The 16,543-nt window shown below is 45.9% G+C and overlaps 1 protein-coding gene across 2 annotated transcripts in view; it reads left to right on the forward strand.

Annotated features, from left to right (window-relative positions):
• Positions 1–16,543, forward strand: part of PC (pyruvate carboxylase) — a 101,498-nt gene that overhangs the window by 1,732 nt on the left and 83,223 nt on the right. Inside the window, exon 2 of one of the 2 annotated variants that reach the window (XM_049615715.1) lies at positions 2,839–2,875. The gene's annotated coding sequence lies outside the window, so the exon portion shown is untranslated. Of the gene's footprint in view, positions 1–2,087; positions 2,876–16,543 lie in introns of those variants that run through there. The other variant, XM_049615722.1, reaches the window with a different exon arrangement.

The raw sequence follows: 16,543 nt of genomic DNA on the forward strand, positions 1-16,543 counted from the left end.
CAGCAATGAGAACTTGCAGGAGACAGGCTGAGGAATGTGGGGGGAATAGCACTTCCCAGTTGAGTAGAAATTTGGTCGGTCGCTCAGAAGAGGCCTCTCCAAGAGATGTAACAAGGTGAGGGCACTTGCTAAGGTGCAGAAAAGTCAGAAGTGAGATTGGGTTCCAAAGGTGCTGGGTAGGGCTCCCAGGGCCCAGCAGCCGGCCCGAGCTACAGGTTGTGTCTGTGTTCCAGGGAGCATCTTGTGAGCAAGCATCCTGTGTTTCTCAGTGGCTGCCCTGCCCTGTTGGAAGGGGCTTTGTTCAAAATAGTTGCTCAATATCTGTTTGTTGAATTGAATTAGGTTGCTGGCCAGAATTTCCACAATTTGTCCCAAAGTGCCTTATTTCTGTGCCTTATTTCTGGTTCTCTCTCCCGAAGCCTGCTCCAGCTTGATGGACCCTATCTGTGCCAGTTCTCACCTCCAAGATCACCCTTCAGGGAGGTTTGCCCCGGTGGCTATAGCCTCTTGCACTCCTGCTGCCTTTGATGTAGCAATACAGGCTGCTTGCCCCACTCCCCTTCCCCCCCCCCTTTTTTTGTCCTGCTCCTAGTTTTTTCCTTGTCTCACTGCTGGCACCCCAGTACCCCGGGTGCTGTGCTAGGGGCCAGCCCTCCCAACACTGCTTATAGTGGTCTGAGACGTTAGCAGGGTGGACCTCAGACCAGGGTCATTCCAAGTTGCAGTTCTCTGTGTCCTTCTGCCCTGTACCCTGTCAGTGCTGTTGACACATGTTTCAGGTGAATTACTGGAAATGGCTCAAATTGGAAACCAGTGAGGAAGGAAGGGTGGAAGTTGGGGAGCCAGGAAAGAGTCACGTTTGGGAGCCGCAAGGATGATTGTCGTTGGGCAGTGAATCTGGGAGGAAGGCCTGGCAGGCCCCAGACCGCGCAGATCTGTGGCTCGCACTCTCCCGCGTAAGTTGGATGCCTCACCCAAGTAAACATTTTCCTCGAGGATTAGTGTGGGCCTTCTCTTTGGCTGCCTCCTGACAGCCTCTGACCCTCTTCCGAAGGGGCCCCTACTCCTTTTATGCAGAGAGAGTGCCTGCTTGGCGGCGAGTTTCTCACCAGAGACCTCTTTCGCGGAAGTGGCCCATTTTGCCTGCGTACTCTGAAACCTCACCTGGGCCTGGCTGACCATCCCTTGGTCCCTTTGCCCCCACTGCCTGTAGTCTCAGTTGTGGGGACGTTGCCAAACTGCCAAAGGAGGAGGGCATGACAGCGGACTTTGGGAAATGACAAAACCATTTCCTCTCACCTACTGAATACAAAGATGTGATCCCATCTATTGGCCTTTTTCTTGCATTTGACACCAAAGGTACCGTCTTCTGCCTCAGCCCTCATCTGAGACTGCTTGCTGTCATCCCGGACTTGCGTCCTGGTGTCCTTCCTCCACTCTTGTTCCTTGCTGACATTTCCTGCAGGGTTTTGCCTCTTACCTTGTCCTGTCAAAATGAAATTATTCTTCGACTCAGGCTTTCCTGCATTATTCCCCATATACTCCTAAATCTATTCAGTTGGATGTGGGCTGTCTCTTTTCATAATGATGATGATAAATGACTTACTGTTATTAATCACAAAAGCCAACCTTTATTGAGATCTTACTGTATGGTGGCAGGGGACCTACTAGCCCCCCGCATGTATTATGGCATTTGGTCATCATAGCAACCCGACAGCAAAGGTACTGTTAGGTCCTCATTTGCAGGTCTGCCCCAGGCTGCCAGGCTCAGAGTCCCCAGTTGGCTCCCTCTCGTGTATTCTCCTGTTTTCATCCTCTGTGAGCTAGCCCTCAACAACTTGCTTTTTGGCCTTTTGGGAACAGAGCCTGTGCCTTCTGGCAGGCTGCCTCATGTAAGGTATGTGCTCGATAAATATTTTATTGATTTGAATGCCCCAAACATTCATTTTTAGCCTCGACATAATCTATCAGGGCAACTGAGCTCCTTAGAACATGGATTCAGTCCATTTGATCGCTTGCGGCCTGTGTCTCCATTTTGCTCTTTACTGACCGGTGGGTGGAGCTGACTGACAGGTGTGGCCTTTCAAAAACAAGTGGTCTGTAAACTCTGAAAGCGATGGGCTTCCGTGGGCCTAAACAGGGGGGTGTGCTCTCGTGCGTGGATGTGTTATCTCTGCAAGAAAAGGTCTGAGGAAATAGGGAAATAGCAGACCTATCAGCTCTCAGGTCAGTTCTTAATTAGTGTCAGGTTGCTTAGTGAGATAGGAACCAGGCTCAGAGAATCCAAAGGGGAGGTAGCTCCTGAAGGATTCGAGACAGCTCTGCAGAGAGAGTGGGCCTGGGGCTGGATGGAGGTGGGCAGGAAGAGGAATCATGTCAGATACAACAAAAGTTTCTAGAACTTCTTATTCTTGTGTTGCAGGTGCCAGAAAAGGGTTTTACTTAAATGCTTCTTACTAAGCACGTTGGCTGATGTCTGAGAGCGTCCTTTGTACAGGCTTGGTGCCAGTGCTTTGGTGCGTGTTCCCTCCTTGGGAAACCCTGTGAGCTGGATGTTATTATTCCCATTTCACAGATGAGGAAACAGGCTTTGAGTGGTTATGGGAACGGGTGGCCAAGCGGCCAAGCAGCCAAGGTGGGGCCCAGACAGTTGGATGAGAGCCAGGGTGCTGTCAGCCCTGTGCTGTCTGGTTCCCCTCCACTCCCCGCCCCCGGCCGCCTGGGATGGAAGCAAAGCAGCAGTTCTCTGGGTTACAAATCTATGTTCTTGCCACCCCTAGGGTCTCTGGGGGGTGCCTGGAGAAAGGAGGATAACGCTTCTTTTTTCTTTCACTTTAGATAGCAGCTGCCACTGAGAGCTGACAGAACACTGAGGGTAAGTCCGTGCCTGAAGCCAGGTCGGTGGGATGTGCGCGGGTCTTCTTCAGGAGCAGGTGTAGATTTTAGTAGTCCCAGCATGTCGCTTATCAAGTTCAATAAATAAAAAAGGCCAAGCTCTAAGTTTTGGAAAATATAAGCAGTCCTTGTCTGTTCTTGATCTCTCTCTCTCAAGTAACACAGGAAAGTGACATCTGGCTGCCCGCTGGCCCCAGTTGGTAGCCGGCAGCCTTGGCAGGAGGCCTTACTTCTGGAAGGGTGTCGCTTGGGAAGCTGGTCAAGGGGAAGGTGGTGAGGCTTCTCAGGACCGCAAGAAGCACGTCTAGGGCACGCAGCCTCTGAGAAGACCCCCTGAGTCAATGGTACAACAGGCAGCTGGGCAGTGGGGGACTCAGGGAAGCGTGGAGCTGGGCACAGAAGGTGACTCTGTCAACTGGCTGTAAAAATGCTTGACGTGTGTTTCCAGGCAACGACACCCATTCTTGGGGAGTCGCAATGATGAAGGGGTGAAGGGGTGAATGAAGGCGGACCTTCTCCCACCTAGTGCTCAGGCAGCACTGTCCTGTGTAACCGACTGTTTCTCCCACACAGGTTTCCCTTGATGCACTGATCAGGGTGCATCTCCTCGGCCTAAAGCCAAGGCCCTCTAGGCCGCAATCCACCTAATAATCCAGTCCTATGTCCCGCTGCTAGACCACATGAACGTCCCAGCCAGGCGCGATCCTTGCCTGTCTAGCCTTCTCCCTGTATTTCAGACACTGATGACACTGCTCTTCCCTATATCCATAGGTAGGCCAGTTGCTATCCTCATTTCATAGTCAGTGGCCCTGGGGACTTTGTGGCTGAGGGACAGCCTTCCCCAGAGCTCATGTTCTGTGCTCAGAGTGCAGATTCCTTTGTGTAGGGATTTTTCTTGGGTTTCCACCCATTGTGTAGGGATTTTTCTCAGATAACCCTTCATGACCCGGGAAATGTTCTGCTTTCTGAGATGTTCCCACAATCCTCTCTTGTCCTAAGTCTTGGACTGGATGTGGCCATTTCCATTCTAGGATTGTGTTTGCTTTGAAAAGTGGGTGGAGTGGGGGCGCCTGTCTGGCTCAGTCTGTAGAGCATGTGACTCTTGATCTCAAGGTCATGCGTTCAAACCCACGTTGGGCATGGAGTGTACTTAAAAACAACAACAACAACAACAACACCTTCTCATCACATGAAAGTCATGGGAGTAACGGCGATGGGTATGTAGTGAAAAGGGCTCTGGACTTTTGATAGACTCTGCCCTCCACACGGTTTCCCTGCCCTGTTCTCTCTGCTTGCCCTCGTCTTCCTCTTGGTTGATAGAGTTGCATGTTCTTGCTCTTACTTGCATCCCTGTAAGGAGAAGTGGGAGAGCTGGGTGAGGGCTCCAAACCACCGGTCTTAGGGAGCTGAGAAATTGAGGCCCAGAGAAGGCTGATCAGCAGAATCCAAGATTCTGACCTTACCCCTCCTTTATAAAGAGTATCCTCTTTTCTTGTATGTCTTCCCCCAAATCTGTCAGTAGCAAGGGAAAATTATTGCCAAGAAGGGCTGCCTCGTACCAGGTCATCTAATTTGTTAAGGCTTGTCTGGCACTTCATCTGTAAGTCCCTGCTGATTCCCCGGAGTTTTGCTTAGTTATGGGAACGAAGGCTGCCATGGAAGGTTGCCACACTGCCCTCCTCCTTTGCTGTCTCCTTGGTGATCCTGGAGGGAGAGGGATGCAGTTTTTTTGTTTTTGTTTTTTAAAGCAGTATGCCAGAGGTGTAACTGAAGCCACCCTAGCACCCCCTAATTGCTGTGTCACTTAGCTCCTTATCCTGATCGGCCTGCAGGTCAGAGAAAGGGTGGGTGGTGTATCCAAGAAGGCTCCAAGTACATTTCCACCAGTTGTGCGTGCAGTGGGGCCACATTCCACATGTGGCAGCTCCCCTCCCAAAACACCTCCATCCCTGGCTGAGGCCTTAGGGAAAATTCCGTGATCTGGCTGTGCTGAGTCATGTTAGTCTCTGAGGATATGTGTGTCACCTTTCCCATGTCTGTCACTGGTCCGCCAGGGTCTAGGAAAGGTGCAGTTACTCACGGAGTGATGTCATGATGCTTATCTGTTGTATTTGCACATCACTGTATGCTTCTCCGAGTGCTGTTTATCAGCATGAAATTTATTAATATGAAATCATTAATAATAAGTGTTTTTTCTGGATTCCTCTCTTACGGATGAGGAAACTGAAGTTCAGAGAGACTAAGTGACTTGGTGAGTTTCAGGTGACTGGAATGCCTGGGTGTGGCTTCTGATGCCACATCCCTCCCCTACCCCTGGGCTTTTGTGTAATGCAAAGATTATTTGGAAGTTACTTTGGTTGAAAAAAAAATTGGGGGCGCCTGGGTTGCTCTGCCGGTTGAGCATCCGACTTCGGCTCAGGTCATGATCTCACAGTTTGTGAGCTCGAGCCCCGCATCGGGCTCTGTGCTGACAGCTTAGAGCCTGGAGCCTGCTTCAAATTCTATATCTCCCTCTCTCTCTGCTCCAACCCCGCTCATGCTCTCTCTCTCTCTCTCTCCTTCAAAAAAATAAATGAAAACATTAAAAAAAATTGATTTTCAATTTGTCAGTTACAAACTCAAAACAGCTTCTTCCTGTGAGAGCTAGTGTTTTGTTATTTTAAAATTTATTTAGTTATTTTTAATGTTTATATATTTATTTAAGTAATCTGTACACCCAGTGTGGGTCTTAAACCCGTGACCCCAGCCAGTCAGGCATCCTAAGAGCTAGTCTTTTCCTTTTCTTTTAACTTAAAAAAAATTTTTTTTTAATGTTAATTTTTGAGAGACAGAGCATGAGTGGAGGATGGGCAGAGAGAGAGGGAGACACAGAATCCAAAGCAGGCTCCAGGCTCTGAGCTGTCAGCACAGAGCTTGATATGGGGCTTGATCTCATGAACTACGAGATCATGACCTGAGCTGAAGTCAGACTCTTAACGAACTGAGCCACCTATGTGCCCCTAGTCTTTTCAATTTAGCTTTTAAGTGTAGTCTACAGATCTTTCTGTTCTATTTATGATTCTAGAAAATTTTAACAATCAGTTTGTAGGGACCTTTTGATTAATACTTGATTCCATTTGCAACCTTAACTCATTTGAAAATTGTAAATTAAATTTATAAATTACATTCAACTTTCTTTAATTGTTTTAATACTTCCAGTTGTTTTGCTTAACAAACATGCTTTAATAATTCCTGTAAATCTAATAAATTAAACTGACTGCTATCTTAAACATCCTTATACTGTTTTATGTTTTACCATTTGAAGCTATTTACTTTATCGAGGTCTTTTTAACATAATAAATTGCACATGTTCAGTGTGTGATACGTACGTTTTCACGTATGTATTCACTTGTATAACTGTAAGGTAACAGTTAAGACAGTGAACATATCCATCATCTCCGAAAGTGTCCGCGTGCCCCTTGATAATTCCTGCCCCCCCACAACCCTGCTCCCCATCCCTAGTAATCACTGAACTGCTTTCTGTTACTGTAGATTAGTTTGCATTTTTTGGAATTCTATGTGAGTGGAGTCATATAGCATGTGTCCTTTTTTGTCTGGCTTCTTTTACTCGCATAATTATCCTGAGATCTGTCCATGTTGTCTCATCCATCGGTACTTTCCCTTTTGTTTCAGAGTAGTATTCTGTTATGTGGGTACCCCACCGTTTGTTTATCCATTCGCCTGTCTTTGGGCATTTCAGTTGTTTCTAGGTTTTGGTGGTTCTGAATGAAACTGCTATGAACGAATGAATGTGGACATATATCTCCTTTTGTCTTGGGCATATGTATAGGAGTGAGTGTCTAGATCATAGGGCAGGTGTATGTTTAACTTAAACTACCCAGCCTTCTTCCAAAGTGGCCACACCATCTTTTCCAACAGCAGCATGTGAGAGTTCCGGTCTGTCCACATCCTCACCAACGTTGGATATGGTCAGTCTGTTGAATTTTAGCCATTCTGAAAGATGTCTTATGGTTTCATTGGTGTCTTATGGTTTCATTGTGAATTTCCTTGGTTACTAATGATGCTGAGCATCTTTGAGCTTCTTTATCATCTGGCATACTGATTTTAAACTTAATAAAATTCCTACCTAAAAGCACATCTGATTTTAAAACCAATTACTCAGTTGCATATTTTAATTGGAATCTTGAGACTGCCTTGTTATTCTGAACAGACTAAATTCCCTGGAATTAAAGTATATAAAAGAACAGATAGACACAGATTTCTTAACACAAAATGATAACTATAGTTTTTATTGTCTTAGCATGTTTATTCTTTTTTAAAAAAATTTTTTTAATGCTTATTCAGTTTTGAGAGACAGAGAGCAAGCAGGTGTGGGGCAGAGAGAGAGGGAAACACAGAATCCGAAGCAGGCTCCAGGCTCTGAGCTCTCCGCACAGAGCCTGGCGCGGGGCTCGAACTCATGAGCTGTGAGATCATGACCTAGCCGAAGTCAGACGCCTAACTGACTGAGCCACCCAGGCGCCCCTTAGCATGTTTATTCTTAATGCTTTATCTTGCTGGAATTAAAGAATTTTACCTCAAGAAACAATGCTATGATTGCAAACTACAGTAAATTACTTAACTAAGCAACTTTAGGAGTTTCGTTCTCAACCCGATGACATTTCTTTAAAATTCAAGAGATTCCTGGCCAGGATGAAACTAGATCTTTGCCTCTGAGTCCAACTGCTAGGCAGAGCCCAGTTCATTGCCGTTTTGCCCCCAAATATTTGGGGATGGCCTCACAGCCCATGTGCCCCAGATTCAAGCATCACATTACCCTAGTTTTCTTCCCATGGAACCTGTGTACTCCTCTACCCAGGCTGCCTTTAACATGTGATTGGACCACTAGATTCAATTAGCCTATTTAAGGCCTCATTTCTCACGCACTATGGGCACAAAATAGGTGGGATTAAAGTACAAAATAGGTGGAACTGAGATTCTGTGTATCTTCCGGGGCTTTGTCTGACAGGTGGCTGTAAAATCGGGCCACTGATCCTTCTGAGTCTAGGTCTGGCATCACCCCCATTGCCTCAAATGAAGAGAAAAGAAGTCTGGTACTTAAGAGTACTGGTGGTTTCTGGTCAGGCTTGGTTACCAAGAGATTCTGGCACCAAAAACCAATGCCTGCCTTTTCCTTTTCCTTCAGCTCACCTATCTGGAAATGGTGAGAACTCTTGCTTCTCCCTGACCTTTCAGTGAAGAGCTAGCAATGTCTTTGGAGGGGCCGTTACCATCACATTCTTACTTTTAAATGATTTGTTTTAATGTTTATTTATTTTTGAGAGGGAGAGAGAGAACAGGGGAGGGGCAGAGAGGGTGGCGGATAGAGGATCCAAAGTGGGTTCTGCACTGACAGCAGAGAGCCCAATGTGGGGCTTGAACTCATGAACCGTGAGATCATGACCTGAGCCGAAACCAAGAGTCACAACCTTAACCGACTGAGCCACCCAGGTGCCCCACTATCAAATTCTTACAGATTCAGTGTTAGATGATACGTGGATGTGGTGGACTTGAGTCACTGGGTGTGGCCTCAGGAAATGTGGGTGGCATGTGGCACCTGGTTGAAAATTATTAACGCAGCCTCGCCTCCTGCGATGGCCGATGCTGATGTTGCCCCATATGGGTAAGAGTGAAGGTCTGTGGGGTTCCAAGAAAAACAAATTTGAATGGGGGGACTGTCTTAGATTCCTGCTCTGCAGTTTGAAATACAGTCTCTCTACCTTTGGCTCTGAGTTCCCCCTTCAGGTGGTGAAGCAGCACTGTCTGGTAATAAACAGCATATGAGAGTCTATTAATGATGGCAGTGACATCACTGAGTGACACAGCCTTCATTCAGAGAGAGGAAAATGTGCCCCACACAGGGCAGGGCATTAAATGGCAGGGGAAAATTAGACACAGCGATGTCAGTTCTAGAAATATAACCTGAAGTGTGACAGGGCAAGCGTACAATCTAGGCTGTTCAGATCAGCAATTTTACAGCAGAAAATGGGAAGCCGAGGTGTCTGGCTGGCTCAGTCCGTAGAGCTTGTGACTCTTGATGCTGGCGTTGTGAGTTTGAGCCCCATGTTGGGTGTAGAGCTTACTGAGAAATAAAATGTTAAAAAAGAAATAAAATGGGAAACCACCAAAATGTACATCAAAAAGTATTGCCTCACATGCTGTCTGTTCACTGTCATACAGTGCAGCTTTAAAAATAGCCCATTTACTCTAATCAAACTGTTGCTCTCAATTTATTATTCCAGAACAAGAGCCACGATGCTTTTTCTTGAGAAAGGTATATTATAAAGCAGAACACGTAACGTCTCCTTTTTGGTTATTTTGGAATGCTGTGCCAATATTTTTTTCCCGGATGCTGGGACTACAAAATTACATGTTTATAACTTTGTTTTGCTGTGTCTTTTAATTTTGAATGATCAGTCTTAAAAAAAAAATAGAGAAGGGCATAATTTATAATACTATTTAGGGCTCAAAATGACGGACAAGGTGTTTAAGTATCAGAGTTCCTCTCTCTTACCCCTGTTCTCCAAAAAATTGTTTGGAGGGGGATAAAAACCTCTTTTTCTTTCTTTCTGTCTGTCTTTCTGTCTCTCTCTCTCTCTCTCTCTCTCTCTCTCTCTCTCTGTTTCTTTCATTCTGTGTTTATTTTGAGAGAGGGAGAGAGTATCCTAAGTAGGCTCCCTCTGGCAACACAGAGCCTGACATGGGGCCCGAACCCATGAACTGTGAGAACCTGAGCCAAAATCAAGAGTCAGACGCTTAACTGACTGAACCACCCAGGCACTCCTGAGAAAGCCTCTTTCTAAATACCACACAAGATATAGATTCTGGGGAATAGTGGAAGAAAGACTTTTCTTAAAAGATGCTCCTCCATAAAGAAATGAAAAAACTGGCAAAAAGTGTCAAAAATCATCTTTTTCAGGACTCAAAGGCTTGCATCAATCGAAGGAACATTTATTCAAGAGAAATGGCCAAATCTTCTTTTCTTTCTTTAAAAAAAAATTTTTTTTTTAATTTACATCCAAGTTAGTTAGCATATAGTGCAACAGTGATTTCAGGAGTAGATTCCTTAGTGCCCCTGACCCATTTAGCCCCTCCCCCCTCCCACAACCCCTCCGGTAAGCTTCTGTTTGTTCTCCATATTTAAGAGTCCCCCTCCCTGTTGTGTCCCCCTCCCTGTTTTTATATTATTTTTGCTTCCCTTACCTTATTTTCATTTGTTCTGTATCTTAAAGTCCTCATATGAGTGAAGTCATATGATATTTGTCTTTCTCTAATTTCGTTTAGCATAATACCCTCCAGTTCCATCCATGTAGTTGCAAATGGCAAGATTTCATTCTTTTTGATTGCCGAGTAATACTCCAGTGTGTGTGTGTGTGTGTGTGTGTGTGTGTGTGTGTGTGTATCTATCTATCTATATATATCTATATACATACCACATCTTCTTTATCCATTCATCCATCGATGGACATTTGGGCTCTTTCCATACTTTGGCTGTTGTCGATAGTGCTGCTATAAACATTGGGGTGCAAGTGTCCCTTTGAAACAGCATACCTGTATCCCTTGGGAAAAAACCTAGTGGTGTAATTGCTGGGTTGTGGGGTAGTTCTATTTTTAATTTTTTGAGGAACCTCCATACTGTTTTCCAGAGTGGCTGCACCAGTTTGCATTCCCACCAGCAGTGCAAAAGACATCCTCTCTCTCTGCATCCTTGCCAACATCTGTTGTTGCCTGAGTTGTTAATGTTAGCCATTCTGACAGGTGTGAGGTGGTATCTCATTGTAGTTTTGATTTGTCTTTCCCTGATGATGAGTGATGTTGAGCATTTTTCATGTGTCAGTTGGCCATCTGGATGTCTTCTTTGGAGAAGTGTCTATTCATGTCTTTTGCCCATTTCTTCTCTGGATTATTTGTTTTTTGGGTGTTGAGTTTGATAAGTTCTTTATAGATTTTGGATACCAACCCTTTATCTGATATGTCGTTAGCACATATCTTCTCCCGTTCTGTCGATTGCCTTTTAGTTTTGCTGATTGTTTCCTTCGCTGTGCAGAAGCTTTTTATTTTGATGAGGTCCCAGTAGTTCATTTTTGCTTTTGTTTCCCTTTCCTCTGGAGACATGTTGAGTAAGAAGTTGCTGCGGCCAAGATCAAAGAGGTTTTCATCTGCTTTCTTCTTGAGGATTTTGATGGCTTCCTGTCTTACTAGGTCTTTTATCCATTTTTGTGTATGGTTTGAGAAAGTTTATTTTTGTGTATGGTTTAAGAAAGTGGTCCAGATTCATTTTTCTGCATGTTGCTGCCCAGTTTTCCCAGCACAGTTTGCTGAAGAGACTTGTCTTTATTCCATTGGATGTTCTTTCCTGCTTTGTCAAAGATTATTTTGGCCGGACGTTTGTGGGTCCATTTCTGGGTTCTCTGTTCTGTTCCATTGATCTGCGTGTTTTTGTGCCAACCAAATCTTATTTTCAACAGAAGCTAGGAGTCATGCAAACAAGGAAGAAAGAGTGGCACACACACAGGAAAAGCTGTCGATAGGAACTCTTCCTAAATGGGGCATCTGGGTAGCTCAGTTCGTTTGGCATCTGACTTTGGCCCAGGTCATGATCTTGCAGTTTGTGAGTTTAAGCCTCACCTCAGGTTCTGCACTGACTGTGCAGAGCCTGCTTTGGATCCTCTGTCTCTCTTTTTCTCTCTGCCCTTCCCCTTGTGTGCTCTCTCTCTCTCTCAAAAATAAGTAAACATTTAAAATAAACTGTCCCTGGGGCGCCTGGGTGGCTCAGTCGATTAGGTGTCCGACTTCAGCTGAGGTCATGATCTCATGGTTTTTGAGTTTGAGCCCCACGTCAGGCTCTGTGCTGACAGCTCAGGGCCTGGAGCCTGCTTTGGATTCTGTGTCTCCCTCCCCTCAGCTCCTCTCAAGATTTAAAAACAAAAAACAAAAAACTGTCCCTAAGGAAGCTCAAATGTTATACTTTTTAAGAGTTTAAATCAACCATGTTAAAATATGTCTGAAGAACTAAAGTGTGAGAACAGTGCCTTAGCAAATTGAGATGATAGAAATTACAAAAAAAAAAAAAAACAAAAAAAAACCAAAAAGAAATTCTGGAGTTGAAAAATCTAATAACTGAAATGAAAAAGTCACTAGCAGAATTGAGCAGGCAGAAGAAAGAATCCATGAGCTTGAAGAAGATAGGTCAATTGAGAATTACCCAGTCTGAGGAACAGAAGGAAACAAAATTGAAGGAAGACGAGCAGAGCCTCAGAAGCCTGTAGGACACCACCTAGCCTGTCAACATTATTAGACAACAGAAATTCAGGCATAGTAAATTTGAAGATCTGATTGGCTTTCTTAAAAAACGATTCAGCATCCCAGGTAGTAAGTAGAGGAGCTGGGAGGAGTTGTACCAGGTATTTACAGGAAGGTGTTTACAGGAAGGAGCGGGAGGCAAGGAGTTATTAGCAAAAGAAAAGAAAGGGTTGTTCCAGACAAAGTCACTTTCCCTTAGGGGGAGGAGCAGGGGGTCTTACTGTTACGGAACCAGGCTGGAAAGCTGGCGGAAAAACCTAGCACTCGGAGATCTTGGTGGATTGGAGATTTATTTAACACTGGTGGTCAAAGATCTGAACGCCGAATGCCAAGTGGGACGGGTAATTTATAGGTGTCAGCCTCCATATCTGTGGGGGTTTCCGTGTGAGCAGCAAACAAAGGAAGAAGCACATGGAGGAGGGGTCTCTAAGCTGGAGACCAGAATTTGTTTTAGCCCCATCAGCCATCTTTGGTGTATTTTATATACTTCTCCAACATTTTTAGATGGATTACGTTATTTTCTTCTGGGCTTAAAAAGGCCCCTGTGACGATTAAGTCTTTGGTGCTTACCAGAAAATTCCAGATCAATTGGTTTAAGATTCCACTCCTAGAGAAGTTGAAACTGAAAAACTAAGTCTAAGTTTGTTGTCCTGCAGGCAAGTGACTCCACTTTGAGCTTGTGCCTTTCTTTTCTTTTTCCTTTTCTTTAACGTGTATATTTTTTATTTTGAGGTAGAGATAGAATGCTAGTAGGGAAGGGGCAGAGAGGGGATGGGGAAAGAATCCTAAGCAGGCTCCACACTGTCAGCACAGAGCCCAATGTGGGGCTTGAACTCCTGACTGGTGAGATCATGACTCGAGCCGAATTCACATGCTTGACCGACTGAGCCACCTGGGTGCCCCTTTCTTTTCTTTCTTTTTAAAGTAAGTTCTAGGCCCAACATGGGGCTTGAACTCACAACCCCAAGATCAAGAGTCCCATGGTCTACCTACTAAGCCAGTAGCTAGGTGCCCCTGTGGGTTTCTTTTAAACAACATGTACATAATGGGAGTTCTAGCAGGAGAGGCTGAAGAGAAAGGAGCAGGATGAATATTTGAAGAAATAATGGCCGAAAACTTCCCAAATTGGATGAAAAGTAATTTGTGTACCCAAGAAGCTCAGTGAACTCCAAATAGGAAAACTCAAAAGAGAGCCCCACCTAGGCATGTCATAATCAAAGAATCTTGAAAGCAGCTAGTTAACTCATCACAAAAACAGGGATCTTTGATAACATTAAGAACTCATTTCTCCCTGAAAACCGTGGAGGAAGTGGGATGAACATGAATGCCGAGTGAGGCAAACCTTTAATGTATTTGACCTTTGACTCTGAGATAGCTCTGATTTTGTCTGTCTCAAGGACAGCCTGTCACTTTAGTCCCTAAATAACAATTAGTCAAGGTCTTTTCACACTTGACCTTCAGGAAGTCTTTTACTGAGTTTCCCTCCCCAAGTGTTTCTAGAAATACCTAAGGAGTGCTTGTATGTTTGAGCAAGCCTAGAACCTACATAGTAGGCCCCCCAGAATATTCGTCGAATGAAATCTACCTGGGTTGCTTACTTTCTTGACCAGCTGTCTGTCCACTCTTCCTGCATGGCACCTTGTTCTCCTGTCTCAGGGCTATTGCTCCTCTGCTCGTACCATTTTGCCTTAAACATGCAGACTGACCAGTTTAATAACTTCTCGAAGTACAGCTTTTAAGAACTATTACCAGACATTTCACAAAATTTTATTGAATGCTTGGGGATAGCAGAATGGACTTAACAATACAGAAAAAAAAGAAAGTTTTGCCTCAAGAAAAACAGAATGGCTGCTATAATCTAATAGTGACAGCCTCTCTCCTGCCCAGTAGCCATCAAGGTTTCAACAAATACTGGGGTCCAATCCCAACCGGCATGTTCTCAGACACCATGGAGCCACCTACTGACGTTCTGTTGTTTCTGTTGTTGGTAATCGTCCTTACGTGTGGATAGCACTTTACAGCTTCATCATTTCATGAGACAGTTCGTATTGGCACTGGTGAAGGTCATGGTTTCGCAGTTTATGGATGACAGAACAGAGGTTAGAGGGGTTCAGTGATCAACCAGCTCTTCCGGTTAAGAGGCAGAGGCAAGCTTTGAAAGTGGCACCTGAATTCTGGCTTCGAGTTCCTCCTGCTTTTCCACAGGGGATTAGAATGTGATGTGGCTGTGTCCCGGTGCGCATGGCTGAAGGGATCACCCTGAAACTCTCAGTCTTTCCTATTTCATCTCTTCCATTTGCAGCTTCTACCATCAGCCATTTGTTGTCACTTGGGCAAGGTCTCCTCTCTGTCGTGTTGCCCAAGGCTGAGGCGAGGGCCACTTCAGTGAGACCTTAGGATTTCCTCAGCCTTCCAGGCTTTTGACTGTTCTATTCCAGCTGGTTGCAGAGCAGCTCTTTGTATTTTTACTGACCTGAGCCATCTTTCCCTTCCCTTTTTTAACTTCCCGTCGTCCTAAATGGCAGTTTGAATATTTGGCAGAATAAATTCCCCGTGACCTAATCCTGCATTTCACAATTGACTGAATGGTTTAAGAAGGGCAAAAGCTATTGCCGTGCAATATTCCAAGAAATCGTTCCTTCCTCAGGCGTTGACTGTGTGTGTGTGCTCTTTCCTGGATGCTGTAGGGCCCCAGGAGGATCTGACGCGGCCCTTGCCCTTGGTGGTGCAGCTTGTGGTTGGGGAGAGAGGGCGTGCATGTGCCGGGGTAAAATACATGCCCGCTCAAGTAGTGCTTGTTAACGAGGAGCAGTTACGGCACTGCTCGCTGAGACTGATTCTGTGCCGTGTGTGATGCTCACCACGAAAACGGATGCAGGCAGTTGCCAGAGAAGTGGCTGAGAGCAGGGCTGGCGTCAGGAGTGGAGTTTGGGTTTAGCCCTTTACCAGCCCTGTCACTCTTGGCAGGTTCCCGAGCCCCTTCGAGCCTTGGTTTCCTCATCTGTAAAACAAGGACGATGAAACCCTTGTGGAGGGATTAAACAAAATCACTTATGTGAAGTGGCACCCATCAGCATGGTGGCCGTGTTGATGGTTGGTGGAGAACAGTTACAATGTGACCTTATTACCTACAGCCCAGTGACAAATACTTGAGACTGGCAGTCTGACTGTTCCTCCCCACCCTCTTAATGCCTCAGGGGACAAAACCAACCTTAGCCTGACAATAGCTAGGCCTGCAGGATTCTGTGAGTCTTCTCAGAGCCCTTTGGAAACGTCCCCTTTTCTTTACCTCCCCCAGCTCCCCAGTACGTAGTCAGTCACCCTTCACAGCTGCAGCGCAGCTCTTTCTGCCCCCTGCTCCCGTGCTTTAATAAAACCACCTTTTTGCACCAAAGACATCTCAAGAACTCTTTCTTGACTATCGGCTCCGAACCCCAACACTTCAAACCACATCGACAAGGGAACACATTGCAGACAGGAGAGCACAGGAGCCCGAGGGCCTGTAAGCTGAGGGCACTGTGTCAGGTGGGTGGCTACTCAGGAAGGACTTCTTAGGAGAGCTGGCCCTGAAGCAAGGGGCCATATTTGGGCTGGTGGAGAGGAGAGGACAGCATTCAGGTGGTGGCATATGTAGAAAGGTGATGATGAGAAAAGCCAGGTATTGGGAAGGATGATGCCCCAGCCTCGCTGGTAGGGGGAGGATGGTGGCAACCCTGCCAGGGTGGAGATTTGCGTCTGCTGTGTTCACTGCTGAACCCACAGGACCCTGCGCTTAGGCAGTCCTGTTGAAACAATGGTTGCCGTTGGGGGGATTCGTTCTGTGAATGCCCAGCCACCTGCTGGGATCTGAGACGGTGAGAAACCTCTGAGATGCCGGAGCCAGCGACCACCCCCAGGTGAATGGGGTTTTGAAAAACTCTTCCGGAAGTAGTGGGCCAGTGGGCCAGCTGACCGGGCTGGGGAGAGGCGAGTCCCAGCGTGGGAAACAAGCTCTGAGAGGCAGTTGTTGCAGCTCAGACATCCTGATGCACATGCAGACTAGGGGCAGGAAGAGGCAAACACGACGTATCACAGAAGAAAGTTGCCATGGGTGGGGTGGAGAGAGGACTTGGAGAGCTCCCATTTTCCACTCTGCCTCTGCCCTGAGATGCAGGGCTGGGATTTTCAAGCTCAAGAGACAAATTGGACAGGCACGGAAGCGGGGAATTGGAATGGGATGCCCAACTCACAATTTCCTGAGAAAATTAAGTTTGCTTGAGACCAGAGCAGCTAGTCCTGAGAATGTAACCTGGAGGAAACTGTCCAG

Source organism: Panthera uncia, chromosome D1 (assembly GCF_023721935.1).
Source record: "Panthera uncia isolate 11264 chromosome D1, Puncia_PCG_1.0, whole genome shotgun sequence".
Classification (NCBI taxonomy): domain Eukaryota; kingdom Metazoa; phylum Chordata; class Mammalia; order Carnivora; family Felidae; genus Panthera; species Panthera uncia.